Here is a 19512-nt window from a genome sequence, read left to right on the forward strand (position 1 = left end):
TAGCTCTGTAGACATTTTGCTGCGATTCCGAAAAGGATTTATTGATGCTTAAATCCACAATATACAGGGTGTGAAGCCGTCTACGGCTATCCTAAGCTGAACGCGCCTGTTCTTGTCAGATCGCAGACTGCTGCCCGGCAAATACGGGCATGGGAGACTGGCTTTCAATCCAAGGTGCTATTGACATTTTGCTCTGTTGCCGCCTTCCTCTCCGATTAAAAAAAATATTTATTGATGCTTAAATCCACAGTATACAAGGCGTGAAGATGTCAACGGCCAACCTTAGCTGAACGCGCCTGCTCTCGTCGCAGACTGCTACCCAGCTTAGTGCCCGGTTAGTATTGGCATGGGAGACTGGCTGGGAATCCTGGGTGCCGTTGACATTTTGCTCTATTGCTGCCTTCCGCTCCGATTCCGAAAATAATTTATTGATGCTTAAATCCACAGTATACAAGGTGTGAAGCTGTCGACGGCCATCCTAAGCTTAACGCGCCTGCTCTCGTCAGATCGCAGACTGGTACAGATCTTAGGGCCCGGTAAGTACCGGCATGAGACACTGGCTGGGAATCCCGGCTGCCATTGACATTTTGCTCTGTTGCCGCCTTCCGTTCCGATTCCGAAAAGGATTTATTGATGCTTAAATGCACAGTATAAAGGGCGAGAAGCTGTCAACGGCCATCCTAAGCTGAACGCGCCTGCTCTCGTCAGATCGCAGACTGCTACCCAGCTCAGGGCTCGGTAAGTACCAGCATGGGAGACTGGCTGGGAATCCCAGGTGTGGTTGACATTTTGCTCTGTTGCCGCCTTCCGTTCCGATTCCAAAAAGGATTTATTGATGCTTAAATGCACAGTATAAAAAGCATGAAGCTGTCAATGGCCATCCTAAGCTGTACGCGCCTGCTCTTGTCAGATCGCAGACTGCTACCCAGCTTAGGGCCCGGTAAGTATTGGCATGGGAGACTGGCTGGGAATCCCTGGTGCCGTTGACATTTTGCTCTGTAACCACCTTCCGCTTCGATTCCGAAAAGGATTTATTGATGCTTAAATCCACAGTATACAGGGTGTGAAGCCGTCTACGGCTATCCTAAGCTGAATGTGCCTGTTCTTGTCAGATCGCAGACTGCTGCCCGGCAAGTACGGGCATGGGAGACTGGCTGGCAATCCGAGGTGCTATTGACATTTTGCTCTGTTGCCGCCTTCCTCTCCTATTCCGAAAAGGATTTATTGATGCTTAAATGCACAGTATAAAAAGCATGAAGCTGTCAATGGCCATCCTAAGCTGAATGCGCCTGCTCTCGTCCGATCGCAGACTGCTACCCAGCTTAGGGCCCGGTAAGTACTAGCATGGGAGACTGGCTGGGAATCCCAGGTGCCGTTGACATTTTGCTCTATTGCTGCCTTCCGCTCCGATTCCGAAAATAATTTATTGATGCTTAAATCCACAGTATACAAGGAGTGAAGCTGTTGACGGCCATCCTAAGCTTAACGCGCCTGCTCTCGTCAGATCGCAGACTGGTACAGATGTTAGGGCCCGGTAAGTACCGGCATGGGACACTGGCTGGGAATCCCGGCTGCCGTTGACCTTTTTCTCTGTTGCCGCCTTCCGTTCCGATTCCGAAAAGGATTTATTGATGCTTAAATGCACAGTATAATGGGCGAGAAGCTGTCAACGGCCATCCTAAGCTGAACGCGCCTGCTCTCGTCGGATCGCAGACTGCTACCCAGCTTAGGGCCCGGTAAGTACCAGCATGGGAGACTGGCTGGGAATCCCAGGTGTCGTTGACATTTTGCTCTGTTGCCGCCTTCCGCTCCGTTTCCGAAAAGGATTTATTGATGCTTAAATCCACAGTATACAGGGTATGAAGATGTCTACGGCCATCCTAAGCTGAATGCGCCTGTTCTCGTCAGATCGCAGACTGCTACCCAGCTTCGGGCCTGGTAAGTACCAGCATGGGAGACTGGCTGGGAATCCCGGGTGCAGTTGACATTTTGCTCTCTTTCTGCTCCGATTCCGAAAATTATTTATTGATGCTTAAATCCACAGTATACAAAGTGTGAAGCTGTCAACGGCCATCCTAAGCTGAACGCGCCTGCTCACGTCAGATCGCAGACTGCTACCCAGCTTAGGGCCTGGTAAGTACCAGCATGGGAGACTGGCTGGGAATCCCGGGTGCCGTTGACATTTTAATCTGTTGCCGCCTTCCGCTCCGATTCGGAAAAGGATTTATTGATGCTTAAATCCACAGTATAAAGGGCGTGAAGCTGTCAACGGCCATCCAAAGCTGAATGTGCCTGCTCTCGTCAGATCGCAGACTGCTACCCAGCTTAGGGCCCGGTAAGTACCAGCATGGGAGACTGGCTGGGAATCCCAGGTGTCGTTGACATTTTGCTCTGTTGCCGCCTTACGCTCCGATTCCGAAAAGGATTTATTGATGCTTAAATCCACAGTATACAGGGTGTGAAGATGTCTACGGCCAACCTAAGCTGAACGCGCCTGCTCTCGTCAGATCGCAGACTGCTACCCAGCTTAGGGCCCAGTAAGTACCGGCATGGGAGATTGGCTGGGAATCCCGGGTGCAGTTGACATTTTGCTCTGTTGCCGCCTTCCCTTCCGATTCCGAAAAGGATTTATTGATGCTTAAATGCACAGTATAAAAAGCATGAAGCTGTCAATAGCCATCCTAAGCTGAACGCGCCTGCTCTCGTCAGATCGCAGACGGCTACCCAGCTTAGGGCCCGGTAAGTACTGGCATGGGAGACTGGCTGGGAATCCCGAGTGCCGTTGACATTTTGCTCTATTGCTGCCTTCCGCTCCGATTCCGAAAATAATTTATTGATGCTTAAATCCACAGTATACAAGGTGTAAAGCTGTCGACGGCCATCCTAAGCTTAACGCGCCTGCTCTCGTCAGATCGCAGACTGGTACAGATCTTAGGGCCCGGTAAGTACCGGCATGGGACACTGGCTGGGAATCCCGGCTGCCGTTGACATTTTGCTCTGTTTCCGCCTTCCATTCCGATTCCGATTCCGAAAAGGATTTATTGATGCTTAAATGCACAGTATAAAGGGCAAAAAGCTGTCAACGGCCATCCTAAGCTGAACGCGCCTGCTCTCGTCAGATCGCAGACTGCTATCCAGCTTAGGGCCTGGTAAGTACCAGCATGGGAGACTGGCTGGGAATCCCAGGTGTTGTTGACATTTTGCTCTGTAGCCGCCTTCCGCTCCGATTCCGAAAAGGATTTATTGATGCTTAAATCCACAGTATACAGGGTGTGAAGCCGTCTACGGCTATCCTAAGCTGAATGTGCCTGTTTTTGTCAGATCGCAGACTGCTGCCCGGCAAGTACGGGCATGGGAGACTGGCTGGCAATCCAAGGTGCTATTGACATTTTGCTCTGTTGCCGCCTTCCTCTCCGATTCCGAAAAGGATTTATTGATGCTTAAATGCACAGTATAAAAAGCATGAAGCTGTCAATGGCCATCCTAAGCTGAACGTGCCTGCTCTCGTCAGATCGCAGACTGCTACCCAGCTTAGGGCCCGGTAAGTACTAGCATGGGAGACTGGCTGGGAATCCTGGGTGCCGTTGCCGTTTTGCTCTATTGCTGCCTTCCGCTCCGATTCCGAAAAGAATTTATTGATGCTTAAATCCACAGTATAAAGGGCTAGAAGCTGTCAACGGCCATCCTAAGCTGAACGCACTTGCTCTCGTCAGATCGCAGACTGCTACCCAGCTTAGGGCCAGGTAAGTACCAGCATGGGAGACTGGCTGGGAATCCCAGGTGTCGTTGACATTTTGCTCTGTTGCCGCCTTACGCTCCGATTCCGAAAAGGATTTATTGATGCTTAAATCCACAGTATACAGGGTGTGAAGATGTCTACGGCCATCCTAAGCTGAATGCACCTGTTCTTGTCAGATCGCAGACTGCTACCCAGCTTCGGGCCTGGTAAGTACCAGCATGGGTGACTGGCTGGAAATCCCAGGTGTTGTTGACATTTTGCTCTGTAGCCGCCTTCCGCTTCGATTCCGAAAAGGATTTATTGATGCTTAAATCCACAGTATACAGGGTGTGAAGATGTCTACGGCCATCCTAAGCTGAATGCGCATGTTCTTGTCAGATCGCAGACTGCTACCCAGCTTCGGGCCTGGTAAGTACCAGCATGGGAGACTGGCTGGGAATCCCGAGTGCAGTTGACATTTTGCTCTGTTTCCGCTCCGATTCCGAAAATTGTTTATTGATGCTTAAATCCACAGTATACAAAGTATGAAGCTGTCAATGGCTATCCTAAGCTGAACGCGCCTGCTCTCGTCAGATCGCAGACTGCTACCCAGCTTAGGGCCTGGTAAGTACCAGCATGGGAGACTGGCTGGGAATCCCGGGTGCAGTTGACATTTTAATCTGTTGCCGCCTTCCGCGCCGATTCGGAAAAGGATTTATTGATGCTTAAATCCACAACATATAGGGTGTGAAGCTGTCAACGGCCATCCTAAGCCTGAACGTGCCTGCTCTCCTCAGATCGCAGACTGCTGCCCGGCAGTTACTGGCATGGGAGACTGGCTGGCAATTCAAGGTGACATTGACATTTTGCTCTGTTGCCGCCTTCCTCTCCGATTAATAAAAATATTTATTGATGCTTAAATCCACAATATACAAGGCGTGAAGATGTCAACGGCCATCCTAAGCTGAACGCGCCTGCTCTCGTCAGATCGCAGACTGCTACCCAGCTTAGGGCCCAGTAAGTACCGGCATGGGAGACTGGCTGGGAATCCCGGGTGCAGTAGACATTTTGCTCTGTTGCTGCCTTCTGCTCCGATTCGGAAAAGGATTTATTGATGCTTAAATGCACAGTATAAAGGGCGTGTAGCTGTCAACGGCCATCCTAAGCTGAACGCGCCTGCTCTCGTCAGATCGCAGACTGCTACCCAGCTAAGGGCCCGGTAAGTACCAGCACGGGAGACTGGCTGGGAATCCCAGGTGTTTTTGACATTTTGCTCTGTAGCCGCGTTCCGCTCTGATTCCGAAAAGGATTTATTGATGCTTAAATCCACAGTATACAGGGTGTGAAGCCGTCTACGGCTATCCTAAGCTGAATGTGCCTGTTCTTGTCAGATCGCAGACTGCTGCCAGGCAAGTACGGGCATGGGAGACTGGCTGGCAATCCAAGGTGCTATTGACATTTTGCTCTGTTGCCGCCTTCCTCTCCGATTCCGAAAAGGATTTATTGATGCTTAAATGCACAGTATAAAAAGCATGAAGCTGTCAATGGCCATCCTAAGCTGAACGCGCCTGCTCTCATCAGATCGCAGACTGCTACCCAGTTTAGGGCCCGGTAAGTACTGGCATGGGAGACTGGCTGGGAATCCCGGGTGCCGTTGACATTTTGCTCTATTGCTGCCTTCCGCTCCGATTCCGAAAATAATTTATTGAGGCTTAAATCCACAGTATACAAGGTGTGAAGCTGTCGACGGCCATCCAAAGCTTAACGCGCCTGCTCTCGTCAGATCGCAGACTGGTACAGATCTTAGGGCCCGGTAAGTACCGGCATGGGACACTGGCTGGGAATCCCGGCTGCCGTTGACATTTTGCTCTGTTGCCGCCTTCCGTTCGGAAAAGGATTTATTGATGCTTAAATGCACAGTATAAAGGGCGAGAAGCTGTCAACGGCCATCCTAAGCTGAACGCGCCTGCTCTCGTCAGATCGCAGACTGCTACCCAGCTTAGGGCCCGGTAAGTACCAGCATGGGAGACTGGCTGGGAATCCCAGGTGTCGTTGACATTTTGCTCTGTTGCCGCCTTCCGCTCTGATTCCGAAAAGGATTTATTGATGCTTAAATCCACAGTATACAGGGTGTGAAGATGTCTACGGCCATCCTAAGCTGAATGCGCCTGTTCTCGTCAGATCGCAGACTGCTACCCAGCTTCTGGCCTGGTAAGTACCAGCATGGGAGACTGGCTGGGAATCCCGGGTGCAGTTGACATTTTGCTCTGTTTCTGCTCCGATTCCGAAAATAATTTATTGAGGCTTAAATCCACAGTATACAAGGTGTGAAGCTGTCGACGGCCATCCAAAGCTTAACGCGCCTGCTCTCGTCAGATCGCAGACTGGTACAGATCTTAGGGCCCGGTAAGTAACGGCATGGGACACTGGCTGGGAATCCCGGCTGCCGTTGACATTTTGCTCTGTTGCCGCCTTCCGTTCGGAAAAGGATTTATTGATGCTTAAATGCACAGTATAAAGGGCAAGAAGCTGTCAACGGCCATCCTAAGCTGAACGCGCCTGCTCTCGTCAGATCGCAGACTGCTACCCAGCTTAGGGCCCGGTAAGTACCAGCATGGGAGACTGGCTGGGAATCCCAGGTGTCGTTGACATTTTGCTCTGTTGCCGCCTTCCGCTCTGATTCCTAAAAGGATTTATTGATGCTTAAATCCACAGTATACAGGGTGTGAAGATGTCTACGGCCATCCTAAGCTGAATGCGCCTGTTCTCTTCAGATCGCAGACTGCTACCCAGCTTCGGGCCTGGTAAGTACCAGCATGGGAGACTGGCTGGGAATCCCGGGTGCAGTTGACATTTTGCTCTGTTTCTGCTCCGATTCCGAAAATTATTTATTGATGCTTAAATCCACAGTATAAAAAGTGTGAAGCTGTCAACGGCCATCTTAAGCTGAACGTGCCTGCTCTCGTCAGATCGCAGACTGCTACCCAGCTTAGGGCCTGGTAAGTACCAGCATGGGAGACTGGCTGGGAATTTCGGGTGCAGTTGACATTTTAATCTGTTGCCGCCTTCCGATCCAATTCGGAAAAGGATCTATTGATGCTTAAATTCACAATATACAGGGTGTGAAGCTGTCAACGGCCATCCTAAGCCTGAACATGCCTGCTCTCCTCAGATCGCAGACTGCTGCCCGGCGGATACCGGCATGGGAGACTGGCTGGCATTGTGCCATTGACATTTTGCTCTGTTGCCGCCTTCTTCTCCGATTAATAAAAATATTTATTGATGCTTAAATCCACAATATACAAGGCGTGAAGATGTCAACGGCCATCCTAAGCTGAACGTGCCTGCTCTCGTCAGATCGCAGACTGCTACCCAGCTTAGGGCCCAGTAAGTACCGGCATGGGAGACTGGCTGGGAATCCCGGGTGCAGTTGACATTTTGCTCTGTTGCCGCCTTCCGCTCGGATTCGAAAAATGATTTATTGATGCTTAAATGCACAGTATAAAGGGCATGAAACTGTCAACGGCCATCCTAAGCTGAACGCGCCTGCTCTCGTCAGATTGCATACTGCTACCCAGCTAAGGGCCCGGTAAGTACCAGCATGGGAGACTGGCTGGGAATCCCAGGTGTTGTTGACATTTTGCTCTGTAGCCGCCTTCCGCTCCGATTCCGAAAATGATTTATTGATGCTTAAATGCACAGTATAAAAAGCATGAAGCTGTCAATGGCCATCCTAAGCTGTACGCGCCTGCTCTTGTCAGATCGCAGACTGCTACCCAGCTTAGGGCCCGGTAAGTACCAGCATGGGAGACTGGCTGGGAATCCCTGGTGCCGTTGACATTTTGCTCTGTAACCGCCTTCCGCTTCGATTCCGAAAAGGATTTATTGATGCTTAAATCCACAGTATACAGGGTGTGAAGCCGTCTACGGCTATCCTAAGCTGAATGTGCCTGTTCTTGTCAGATCGCAGACTGCTGCCCGGCAAGTACGGCATGGGAGACTGGCTGGCAATCCGAGGTGCTATTGACATTTTACTCTGTTGCCGCCTTCCTCTCCGATTCCGAAAAGGATTTATTGATGCTTAAATGCACAGTATAAAAAGCATGAAGCTGTCAATGGCCATCCTAAGCTGAATGCGCCTGCTCTCGTCAGATCGCAGACTGCTACCCAGCTTAGGGCCCGGTAAGTACTGGCATGGGAGACTGGCTGGGAATCCCAGGTGCCGTTGAAATTTTGCTCTGTTTCTGCTCCGATTCCGAAAATTATTTATTGATGCTTAAATCCACAGTATACAAAGTGTGAAGCTGTCAATGGCCATCTTAAGCTGAACGCGCCTGCTCTCGTCAGATCGCAGACTGCTACCCAGCTTAGGGCCTGGTAAGTACCAGCATGGGAGACTGGCTGGGAATCCCGGGTGCAGTTGACATTTTGCTCTGTTTCTGCTCCGATTCCGAAAATTATTTATTGATGCTTAAATCCACAGTATACAAAGTGTGAAGCTGTCAATGGCCATCCTAAGCTGAACGCGCCTGCTCTCGTCAGATCGCAGACTGCTACCCAGCTTAGGGCCTGGTAAGTACCAGCATGGGAGACTGGCTGGGAATCCCGGGTGCAGTTGACATTTTAATCTGTTGCCGCCTTCCGCGCCGATTCGGAAAAGGATTTATTGATGCTTAAATCCACAACATATAGGGTGTGAAGCTGTCAACGGCCATCCTAAGCCTGAACGTGCCTGCTCTCCTCAGATCGCAGACTGCTGCCCGGCAGTTACCGGCATGGGAGACTGGCTGGCAATCCAAGGTGCCATTGACATTTTGCTCTGTTGCCGCCTTCCTCTCCGATTAATAAAAATATTTATTGATGCTTAAATCCACAATATACAAGGCGTGAAGATGTCAACGGCCATCCTAAGCTGAACGCGCCTGCTCTCGTCAGATCGCAGACTGCTACCCAGCTTAGGGCCCAGTAAGTACCGGCATGGGAGACTGGCTGGGAATCCCGGGTGCAGTAGACATTTTGCTCTGTTGCTGCCTTCTGCTCCGATTCGGAAAAGGATTTATTGATGCTTAAATGCACAGTATAAAGGGCGTGTAGCTGTCAACGGCCATCCTAAGCTGAACGCGCCTGCTCTCGTCAGATCGCAGACTGCTACCCAGCTAAGGGCCCGGTAAGTACCAGCACGGGAGACTGGCTGGGAATCCCAGGTGTTTTTGACATTTTGCTCTGTAGCCGCGTTCCGCTCTGATTCCGAAAAGGATTTATTGATGCTTAAATCCACAGTATACAGGGTGTGAAGCCGTCTACGGCTATCCTAAGCTGAATGTGCCTGTTCTTGTCAGATCGCAGACTGCTGCCAGGCAAGTACGGGCATGGGAGACTGGCTGGCAATCCAAGGTGCTATTGACATTTTGCTCTGTTGCCGCCTTCCTCTCCGATTCCGAAAAGGATTTATTGATGCTTAAATGCACAGTATAAAAAGCATGAAGCTGTCAATGGCCATCCTAAGCTGAACGCGCCTGCTCTCATCAGATCGCAGACTGCTACCCAGTTTAGGGCCCGGTAAGTACTGGCATGGGAGACTGGCTGGGAATCCCGGGTGCCGTTGACATTTTGCTCTATTGCTGCCTTCCGCTCCGATTCCGAAAATAATTTATTGAGGCTTAAATCCACAGTATACAAGGTGTGAAGCTGTCGACGGCCATCCAAAGCTTAACGCGCCTGCTCTCGTCAGATCGCAGACTGGTACAGATCTTAGGGCCCGGTAAGTACCGGCATGGGACACTGGCTGGGAATCCCGGCTGCCGTTGACATTTTGCTCTGTTGCCGCCTTCCGTTCGGAAAAGGATTTATTGATGCTTAAATGCACAGTATAAAGGGCGAGAAGCTGTCAACGGCCATCCTAAGCTGAACGCGCCTGCTCTCGTCAGATCGCAGACTGCTACCCAGCTTAGGGCCCGGTAAGTACCAGCATGGGAGACTGGCTGGGAATCCCAGGTGTCGTTGACATTTTGCTCTGTTGCCGCCTTCCGCTCTGATTCCGAAAAGGATTTATTGATGCTTAAATCCACAGTATACAGGGTGTGAAGATGTCTACGGCCATCCTAAGCTGAATGCGCCTGTTCTCGTCAGATCGCAGACTGCTACCCAGCTTCTGGCCTGGTAAGTACCAGCATGGGAGACTGGCTGGGAATCCCGGGTGCAGTTGACATTTTGCTCTGTTTCTGCTCCGATTCCGAAAATAATTTATTGAGGCTTAAATCCACAGTATACAAGGTGTGAAGCTGTCGACGGCCATCCAAAGCTTAACGCGCCTGCTCTCGTCAGATCGCAGACTGGTACAGATCTTAGGGCCCGGTAAGTAACGGCATGGGACACTGGCTGGGAATCCCGGCTGCCGTTGACATTTTGCTCTGTTGCCGCCTTCCGTTCGGAAAAGGATTTATTGATGCTTAAATGCACAGTATAAAGGGCAAGAAGCTGTCAACGGCCATCCTAAGCTGAACGCGCCTGCTCTCGTCAGATCGCAGACTGCTACCCAGCTTAGGGCCCGGTAAGTACCAGCATGGGAGACTGGCTGGGAATCCCAGGTGTCGTTGACATTTTGCTCTGTTGCCGCCTTCCGCTCTGATTCCTAAAAGGATTTATTGATGCTTAAATCCACAGTATACAGGGTGTGAAGATGTCTACGGCCATCCTAAGCTGAATGCGCCTGTTCTCGTCAGATCGCAGACTGCTACCCAGCTTCGGGCCTGGTAAGTACCAGCATGGGAGACTGGCTGGGAATCCCGGGTGCAGTTGACATTTTGCTCTGTTTCTGCTCCGATTCCGAAAATTATTTATTGATGCTTAAATCCACAGTATAAAAAGTGTGAAGCTGTCAACGGCCATCTTAAGCTGAACGTGCCTGCTCTCGTCAGATCGCAGACTGCTACCCAGCTTAGGGCCTGGTAAGTACCAGCATGGGAGACTGGCTGGGAATTTCGGGTGCAGTTGACATTTTAATCTGTTGCCGCCTTCCGATCCAATTCGGAAAAGGATCTATTGATGCTTAAATTCACAATATACAGGGTGTGAAGCTGTCAACGGCCATCCTAAGCCTGAACATGCCTGCTCTCCTCAGATCGCAGACTGCTGCCCGGCGGATACCGGCATGGGAGACTGGCTGGCATTGTGCCATTGACATTTTGCTCTGTTGTCGCCTTCTTCTCCGATTAATAAAAATATTTATTGATGCTTAAATCCACAATATACAAGGCGTGAAGATGTCAACGGCCATCCTAAGCTGAACGTGCCTGCTCTCGTCAGATCGCAGACTGCTACCCAGCTTAGGGCCCAGTAAGTACCGGCATGGGAGACTGGCTGGGAATCCCGGGTGCAGTTGACATTTTGCTCTGTTGCCGCCTTCCGCTCGGATTCGAAAAATGATTTATTGATGCTTAAATGCACAGTATAAAGGGCATGAAACTGTCAACGGCCATCCTAAGCTGAACGCGCCTGCTCTCGTCAGATTGCATACTGCTACCCAGCTAAGGGCCCGGTAAGTACCAGCATGGGAGACTGGCTGGGAATCCCAGGTGTTGTTGACATTTTGCTCTGTAGCCGCCTTCTGCTCCGATTCCGAAAAGGATTTATTGATGCTTAAATGCACAGTATAAAAAGCATGAAGCTGTCAATGGCCATCCTAAGCTGTACGCGCCTGCTCTTGTCAGATCGCAGACTGCTACCCAGCTTAGGGCCCGGTAAGTACCAGCATGGGAGACTGGCTGGGAATCCCTGGTGCCGTTGACATTTTGCTCTGTAACCGCCTTCCGCTTCGATTCCGAAAAGGATTTATTGATGCTTAAATCCACAGTATACAGGGTGTGAAGCCGTCTACGGCTATCCTAAGCTGAATGTGCCTGTTCTTGTCAGATCGCAGACTGCTGCCCGGCAAGTACGGCATGGGAGACTGGCTGGCAATCCGAGGTGCTATTGACATTTTACTCTGTTGCCGCCTTCCTCTCCGATTCCGAAAAGGATTTATTGATGCTTAAATGCACAGTATAAAAAGCATGAAGCTGTCAATGGCCATCCTAAGCTGAATGCGCCTGCTCTCGTCAGATCGCAGACTGCTACCCAGCTTAGGGCCCGGTAAGTACTGGCATGGGAGACTGGCTGGGAATCCCAGGTGCCGTTGAAATTTTGCTCTGTTTCTGCTCCGATTCCGAAAATTATTTATTGATGCTTAAATCCACAGTATACAAAGTGTGAAGCTGTCAATGGCCATCTTAAGCTGAACGCGCCTGCTCTCGTCAGATCGCAGACTGCTACCCAGCTTAGGGCCTGGTAAGTACCAGCATGGGAGACTGGCTGGGAATCCCGGGTGCAGTTGACATTTTGCTCTGTTTCTGCTCCGATTCCGAAAATGATTTATTGATGCTTAAATCCACAGTATACAAAGTGTGAAGCTGTCAATGGCCATCCTAAGCTGAACGCGCCTGCTCTCGTCAGATCGCAGACTGCTACCCAGCTTAGGGCCTGGTAAGTACCAGCATGGGAGACTGGCTGGGAATCCCGGGTGCAGTTGACATTTTAATCTGTTGCCGCCTTCCGCGCCGATTCGGAAAAGGATTTATTGATGCTTAAATCCACAACATATAGGGTGTGAAGCTGTCAACGGCCATCCTAAGCCTGAACGTGCCTGCTCTCCTCAGATCGCAGACTGCTGCCCGGCAGTTACCGGCATGGGAGACTGGCTGGCAATCCAAGGTGCCATTGACATTTTGCTCTGTTGCCGCCTTCCTCTCCGATTAATAAAAATATTTATTGATGCTTAAATCCACAATATACAAGGCATGAAGATGTCAACGGCCATCCTAAGCTGAACGCGCCTGCTCTCGTCAGATCGCAGACTGCTACCCAGCTTAGGGCCCAGTAAGTACCGGCATGGGAGACTGGCTGGGAATCCCGGGTGCAGTAGACATTTTGCTCTGTTGCTGCCTTCTGCTCCGATTCGGAAAAGGATTTATTGATGCTTAAATGCACAGTATAAAGGGCGTGAAGCTGTCAACGGCCATCCTAAGCTGAACGCGCCTGCTCTCGTCAGATCGCAGACTGCTACCCAGCTAAGGGCCCGGTAAGTACCAGCACGGGAGACTGGCTGGGAATCCCAGGTGTTTTTGACATTTTGCTCTGTAGCCGCGTTCCGCTCTGATTCCGAAAAGGATTTATTGATGCTTAAATCCACAGTATACAGGGTGTGAAGCCGTCTACGGCTATCCTAAGCTGAATGTGCCTGTTCTTGTCAGATCGCAGACTGCTGCCAGGCAAGTACGGGCATGGGAGACTGGCTGGCAATCCAAGGTGCTATTGACATTTTGCTCTGTTGCCGCCTTCCTCTCCGATTCCGAAAAGGATTTATTGATGCTTAAATGCACAGTATAAAAAGCATGAAGCTGTCAATGGCCATCCTAAGCTGAACGCGCCTGCTCTCATCAGATCGCAGACTGCTACCCAGTTTAGGGCCCGGTAAGTACTGGCATGGGAGACTGGCTGGGAATCCCGGGTGCCGTTGACATTTTGCTCTATTGCTGCCTTCCGCTCCGATTTCGAAAATAATTTATTGAGGCTTAAATCCACAGTATACAAGGTGTGAAGCTGTCGACGGCCATCCAAAGCTTAACGCGCCTGCTCTCGTCAGATCGCAGACTGGTACAGATCTTAGGGCCCGGTAAGTACCGGCATGGGACACTGGCTGGGAATCCCGGCTGCCGTTGACATTTTGCTCTGTTGCCGCCTTCCGTTCGGAAAAGGATTTATTGATGCTTAAATGCACAGTATAAAGGGCGAGAAGCTGTCAACGGCCATCCTAAGCTGAACGCGCCTGCTCTCGTCAGATCGCAGACTGCTACCCAGCTTAGGGCCCGGTAAGTACCAGCATGGGAGACTGGCTGGGAATCCCAGGTGTCGTTGACATTTTGCTCTGTTGCCGCCTTCCGCTCTGATTCCGAAAAGGATTTATTGATGCTTAAATCCACAGTATACAGGGTGTGAAGATGTCTACGGCCATCCTAAGCTGAATGCGCCTGTTCTCGTCAGATCGCAGACTGCTACCCAGCTTCGGGCCTGGTAAGTACCAGCATGGGAGACTGGCTGGGAATCCCGGGTGCAGTTGACATTTTAATCTGTTGCCGCCTTCCGATCCAATTCGGAAAAGGATCTATTGATGCTTAAATTCACAATATACAGGGTGTGAAGCTGTCAACGGCCATCCTAAGCCTGAACATGCCTGCTCTCCTCAGATCGCAGACTGCTGCCCGGCGGATACCGGCATGGGAGACTGGCTGGCAATCCAAGGTGCCATTGACATTTTGCTCTGTTGCCGCCTTCTTCTCCGATTAATAAAAATATTTATTGATGCTTAAATCCACAATATACAAGGCGTGAAGATGTCAATGGCCATCCTAAGCTGAACGTGCCTGCTCTCGTCAGATCGCAGACTGCTACCCAGCTTAGGGCCCAGTAAGTACCGGCATGGGAGACTGGCTGGGAATCCCGGGTGCAGTTGACATTTTGCTCTGTTGCCGCCTTCCGCTCGGATTCGAAAAATGATTTATTGATGCTTAAATGCACAGTATAAAGGGCGTGAAACTGTCAACGGCCATCCTAAGCTGAACGCGCCTGCTCTCGTCAGATTGCATACTGCTACCCAGCTAAGGGCCCGGTAAGTACCAGCATGGGAGACTGGCTGGGAATCCCAGGTGTTGTTGACATTTTGCTCTGTAGCCGCCTTCCGCTCCGATTCCGAAAAGGATTTATTGATGCTTAAATGCACAGTATAAAAAGCATGAAGCTGTCAATGGCCATCCTAAGCTGTACGCGCCTGCTCTTGTCAGATCGCAGACTGCTACCCAGCTTAGGGCCCGGTAAGTACCAGCATGGGAGACTGGCTGAGAATCCCTGGTGCCGTTGACATTTTGCTCTGTAACCGCCTTCCGCTTCGATTCCGAAAAGGATTTATTGATGCTTAAATCCACAGTATACAGGGTGTGAAGCCGTCTACGGCTATCCTAAGCTGAATGTGCCTGTTCTTGTCAGATCGCAGACTGCTGCCCGGCAAGTACGGCATGGGAGACTGGCTGGCAATCCGAGGTGCTATTGACATTTTACTCTGTTGCCGCCTTCCTCTCCGATTCCGAAAAGGATTTATTGATGCTTAAATGCACAGTATAAAAAGCATGAAGCTGTCAATGGCCATCCTAAGCTGAATGCGCCTGCTCTCGTCAGATCGCAGACTGCTACCCAGCTTAGGGCCCGGTAAGTACTGGCATGGGAGACTGGCTGGGAATCCCAGGTGCCGTTGAAATTTTGCTCTGTTTCTGCTCCGATTCCGAAAATTATTTATTGATGCTTAAATCCACAGTATACAAAGTGTGAAGCTGTCAATGGCCATCTTAAGCTGAACGCGCCTGCTCTCGTCAGATCGCAGACTGCTACCCAGCTTAGGGCCTGGTAAGTACCAGCATGGGAGACTGGCTGGGAATCCCGGGTGCAGTTGACATTTTGCTCTGTTTCTGCTCCGATTCCGAAAATTATTTATTGATACTTAAATCCACAGTATACAAAGTGTGAAGCTGTCAATGGCCATCCTAAGCTGAACGCGCCTGCTCTCGTCAGATCGCAGACTGCTACCCAGCTTAGGGCCTGGTAAGTACCAGCATGGGAGACTGGCTGGGAATCCCGGGTGCAGTTGACATTTTAATCTGTTGCCGCCTTCCGCGCCGATTCGGAAAAGGATTTATTGATGCTTAAATCCACAACATATAGGGTGTGAAGCTGTCAACGGCCATCCTAAGCCTGAACGTGCCTGCTCTCCTCAGATCGCAGACTGCTGCCCGGCAGTTACCGGCATGGGAGACTGGCTGGCAATCCAAGGTGCCATTGACATTTTGCTCTGTTGCCGCCTTCCTCTCCGATTAATAAAAATATTTATTGATGCTTAAATCCACAATATACAAGGCGTGAAGATGTCAACGGCCATCCTAAGCTGAACGCGCCTGCTCTCGTCAGATCGCAGACTGCTACCCAGCTTAGGGCCCAGTAAGTACCGGCATGGGAGACTGGCTGGGAATCCCGGGTGCAGTAGACATTTTGCTCTGTTGCTGCCTTCTGCTCCGATTCGGAAAAGGATTTATTGATGCTTAAATGCACAGTATAAAGGGCGTGTAGCTGTCAACGGCCATCCTAAGCTGAACGCGCCTGCTCTCGTCAGATCGCAGACTGCTACCCAGCTAAGGGCCCGGTAAGTACCAGCACGGGAGACTGGCTGGGAATCCCAGGTGTTTTTGACATTTTGCTCTGTAGCCGCGTTCCGCTCTGATTCCGAAAAGGATTTATTGATGCTTAAATCCACAGTATACAGGGTGTGAAGCCGTCTACGGCTATCCTAAGCTGAATGTGCCTGTTCTTGTCAGATCGCAGACTGCTGCCAGGCAAGTACGGGCATGGGAGACTGGCTGGCAATCCAAGGTGCTATTGACATTTTGCTCTGTTGCCGCCTTCCTCTCCGATTCCGAAAAGGATTTATTGATGCTTAAATGCACAGTATAAAAAGCATGAAGCTGTCAATGGCCATCCTAAGCTGAACGCGCCTGCTCTCATCAGATCGCAGACTGCTACCCAGTTTAGGGCCCGGTAAGTACTGGCATGGGAGACTGGCTGGGAATCCCGGGTGCCGTTGACATTTTGCTCTATTGCTGCCTTCCGCTCCGATTCCGAAAATAATTTATTGAGGCTTAAATCCACAGTATACAAGGTGTGAAGCTGTCGACGGCCATCCAAAGCTTAACGCGCCTGCTCTCGTCAGATCGCAGACTGGTACAGATCTTAGGGCCCGGTAAGTACCGGCATGGGACACTGGCTGGGAATCCCGGCTGCCGTTGACATTTTGCTCTGTTGCCGCCTTCCGTTCGGAAAAGGATTTATTGATGCTTAAATGCACAGTATAAAGGGCGAGAAGCTGTCAACGGCCATCCTAAGCTGAACGCGCCTGCTCTCGTCAGATCGCAGACTGCTACCCAGCTTAGGGCCCGGTAAGTACCAGCATGGGAGACTGGCTGGGAATCCCAGGTGTCGTTGACATTTTGCTCTGTTGCCGCCTTCCGCTCTGATTCCGAAAAGGATTTATTGATGCTTAAATCCACAGTATACAGGGTGTGAAGATGTCTACGGCCATCCTAAGCTGAATGCGCCTGTTCTCGTCAGATCGCAGACTGCTACCCAGCTTCTGGCCTGGTAAGTACCAGCATGGGAGACTGGCTGGGAATCCCGGGTGCAGTTGACATTTTGCTCTGTTTCTGCTCCGATTCCGAAAATAATTTATTGAGGCTTAAATCCACAGTATAGAAGGTGTGAAGCTGTCGACGGCCATCCAAAGCTTAACGCGCCTGCTCTCGTCAGATCGCAGACTGGTACAGATCTTAGGGCCCGGTAAGTAACGGCATGGGACACTGGCTGGGAATCCCGGCTGCCGTTGACATTTTGCTCTGTTGCCGCCTTCCGTTCGGAAAAGGATTTATTGATGCTTAAATGCACAGTATAAAGGGCAAGAAGCTGTCAACGGCCATCCTAAGCTGAACGCGCCTGCTCTCGTCAGATCGCAGACTGCTACCCAGCTTAGGGCCCGGTAAGTACCAGCATGGGAGACTGGCTGGGAATCCCAGGTGTCGTTGACATTTTGCTCTGTTGCCGCCTTCCGCTCTGATTCCTAAAAGGATTTATTGATGCTTAAATCCACAGTATACAGGGTGTGAAGATGTCTACGGCCATCCTAAGCTGAATGCGCCTGTTCTCGTCAGATCGCAGACTGCTACCCAGCTTCGGGCCTGGTAAGTACCAGCATGGGAGACTGGCTGGGAATCCCGGGTGCAGTTGACATTTTGCTCTGTTTCTGCTCCGATTCCGAAAATTATTTATTGATGCTTAAATCCACAGTATAAAAAGTGTGAAGCTGTCAACGGCCATCTTAAGCTGAACGTGCCTGCTCTCGTCAGATCGCAGACTGCTACCCAGCTTAGGGCCTGGTAAGTACCAGCATGGGAGACTGGCTGGGAATTTCGGGTGCAGTTGACATTTTAATCTGTTGCCGCCTTCCGATCCAATTCGGAAAAGGATCTATTGATGCTTAAATTCACAATATACAGGGTGTGAAGCTGTCAACGGCCATCCTAAGCCTGAACATGCCTGCTCTCCTCAGATCGCAGACTGCTGCCCGGCGGATACCGGCATGGGAGACTGGCTGGCATTGTGCCATTGACATTTTGCTCTGTTGCCGCCTTCTTCTCCGATTAATAAAAATATTTATTGATGCTTAAATCCACAATATACAAGGCGTGAAGATGTCAACGGCCATCCTAAGCTGAACGTGCCTGCTCTCGTCAGATCGCAGACTGCTACCCAGCTTAGGGCCCAGTAAGTACCGGCATGGGAGACTGGCTGGGAATCCCGGGTGCAGTTGACATTTTGCTCTGTTGCCGCCTTCCGATCCAATTCGGAAAAGGATCTATTGATGCTTAAATCCACAATATACAGGGTGTGAAGCTGTCAACGGCCATCCTAAGCCTGAATGTGCCTGCTCTCCTCAGATCGCAGACTGCTGCCCGGCGGATACCGGCATGGGAGACTGGCTGGCAATCCAAGGTGCCATTGACATTTTGCTCTGTTGCCGCCTTCTTCTCCGATTAATAAAAATATTTATTGATGCTTAAATCCACAATATACAAGGCGTGAAGATGTCAACGGCCATCCTAAGCTGAACGTGCCTGCTCTCGTCAGATCGCAGACTGCTACCCAGCTTAGGGCCCAGTAAGTAACGGCATGGGAGACTGGCTGGGAATCCCGGGTGCAGTTGACATTTTGCTCTGTTGCCGCCTTCCGCTCCGATTCGGAAAATGATTTATTGATGCTTAAATGCACAGTATAAAGGGCGTGAAACTGTTAACGGCCATCCTAAGCTGAACGCGCCTGCTCTCGTCAGATCGCATACTGCTACCCAGCTTAGGGCCCGGTAAGTACCAGCATGGGAGACTGGCTGGGAATCCCAGGTGTTGTTGACATTTTGCTCTGTAGCCGCCTTCCGCTCAGATTCCGAAAAGGATTTATTGATGCTTAAATGCACAGTATAAAAAGTATGAAGCTGTCAATGGCTATCCTAAGCTGTACGCGCCTGCTCTTGTCAAATCGCAGACTGCTACCCAGCTTAGGGCCCGGTAAGTATTGGCTTGGGAGACTGGCTGGGAATCCCTGGTGCCGTTGACATTTTGCTCTGTAACCGCCTTCCGCTTCGATTCCGAAAAGGATTTATTGATGCTTAAATCCACAGTATACAGGGTGTGAAGCCGTCTACAGCTATCCTAAGCTGAATGTGCCTGTTCTTGTCAGATCGCAGACTGCTGCCCGGCAAGTACGGGCATGGGAGACTGGCTGGCAATCCAAGGTGCTATTGACATTTTGCTCTGTTGCCGCCTTCCTCTTCGATTCCGAAAAGGATTTATTGATGCTTAAATGCACAGTATAAAAAGCATGAAGCTGTCAATGGCCATCCTAAGCTGAATGCGCCTGCTCTCGTCAGATCGCAGACTGCTACCCAGCTTAGGGCCCGGTAAGTACTGGCATGGGAGACTGGCTGGGAATCCCAGGTGCCGTTGACATTTTGCTCTATTGCTGCCTTCCGCTCCGATTCCGAAAATAATTTATTGATGCTTAAATCCACAGTATACAAGGTGTGAAGCTGATGACGGCCATCCTAAGCTTAACGC

The 19512-nt window shown here is 50.6% G+C and overlaps 20 pseudogenes; all 20 read left to right on the forward strand.

Annotated features, from left to right (window-relative positions):
• Nucleotides 1-1261: 1261 nt before the first annotated feature.
• LOC130313027 (5S ribosomal RNA) lies at nucleotides 1262-1381 on the forward strand (annotated as a pseudogene).
• A 284-nt stretch (nucleotides 1382-1665) lies between these two features.
• Nucleotides 1666-1785, forward strand: LOC130328550 (5S ribosomal RNA; annotated as a pseudogene).
• A 277-nt stretch (nucleotides 1786-2062) lies between these two features.
• LOC130352432 (5S ribosomal RNA) lies at nucleotides 2063-2182 on the forward strand (annotated as a pseudogene).
• An 896-nt stretch (nucleotides 2183-3078) lies between these two features.
• On the forward strand, nucleotides 3079-3198 carry LOC130314931 (5S ribosomal RNA; annotated as a pseudogene).
• A 474-nt stretch (nucleotides 3199-3672) lies between these two features.
• Nucleotides 3673-3792, forward strand: LOC130333302 (5S ribosomal RNA; annotated as a pseudogene).
• A 1466-nt stretch (nucleotides 3793-5258) lies between these two features.
• Nucleotides 5259-5378, forward strand: LOC130318850 (5S ribosomal RNA; annotated as a pseudogene).
• Nucleotides 5379-5656: 278 nt separating this feature from the next.
• LOC130314358 (5S ribosomal RNA) lies at nucleotides 5657-5776 on the forward strand (annotated as a pseudogene).
• A 473-nt stretch (nucleotides 5777-6249) lies between these two features.
• On the forward strand, nucleotides 6250-6369 carry LOC130314370 (5S ribosomal RNA; annotated as a pseudogene).
• A 1460-nt stretch (nucleotides 6370-7829) lies between these two features.
• LOC130332524 (5S ribosomal RNA) lies at nucleotides 7830-7949 on the forward strand (annotated as a pseudogene).
• A 1257-nt stretch (nucleotides 7950-9206) lies between these two features.
• On the forward strand, nucleotides 9207-9326 carry LOC130318861 (5S ribosomal RNA; annotated as a pseudogene).
• Nucleotides 9327-9604: 278 nt separating this feature from the next.
• On the forward strand, nucleotides 9605-9724 carry LOC130314381 (5S ribosomal RNA; annotated as a pseudogene).
• A 473-nt stretch (nucleotides 9725-10197) lies between these two features.
• On the forward strand, nucleotides 10198-10317 carry LOC130314392 (5S ribosomal RNA; annotated as a pseudogene).
• A 1460-nt stretch (nucleotides 10318-11777) lies between these two features.
• LOC130332535 (5S ribosomal RNA) lies at nucleotides 11778-11897 on the forward strand (annotated as a pseudogene).
• Nucleotides 11898-13154: 1257 nt separating this feature from the next.
• Nucleotides 13155-13274, forward strand: LOC130318869 (5S ribosomal RNA; annotated as a pseudogene).
• A 278-nt stretch (nucleotides 13275-13552) lies between these two features.
• On the forward strand, nucleotides 13553-13672 carry LOC130314403 (5S ribosomal RNA; annotated as a pseudogene).
• Nucleotides 13673-14942: 1270 nt separating this feature from the next.
• Nucleotides 14943-15062, forward strand: LOC130332546 (5S ribosomal RNA; annotated as a pseudogene).
• A 1257-nt stretch (nucleotides 15063-16319) lies between these two features.
• LOC130318878 (5S ribosomal RNA) lies at nucleotides 16320-16439 on the forward strand (annotated as a pseudogene).
• A 278-nt stretch (nucleotides 16440-16717) lies between these two features.
• LOC130314425 (5S ribosomal RNA) lies at nucleotides 16718-16837 on the forward strand (annotated as a pseudogene).
• Nucleotides 16838-17310: 473 nt separating this feature from the next.
• Nucleotides 17311-17430, forward strand: LOC130314433 (5S ribosomal RNA; annotated as a pseudogene).
• A 1854-nt stretch (nucleotides 17431-19284) lies between these two features.
• On the forward strand, nucleotides 19285-19404 carry LOC130324885 (5S ribosomal RNA; annotated as a pseudogene).
• The last annotated feature ends 108 nt before the right edge of the window (nucleotides 19405-19512 follow it).

The sequence above is a fragment of the Hyla sarda genome, chromosome 1 (assembly GCF_029499605.1).
Source record: "Hyla sarda isolate aHylSar1 chromosome 1, aHylSar1.hap1, whole genome shotgun sequence".
Lineage (NCBI taxonomy): Eukaryota > Metazoa > Chordata > Amphibia > Anura > Hylidae > Hyla > Hyla sarda.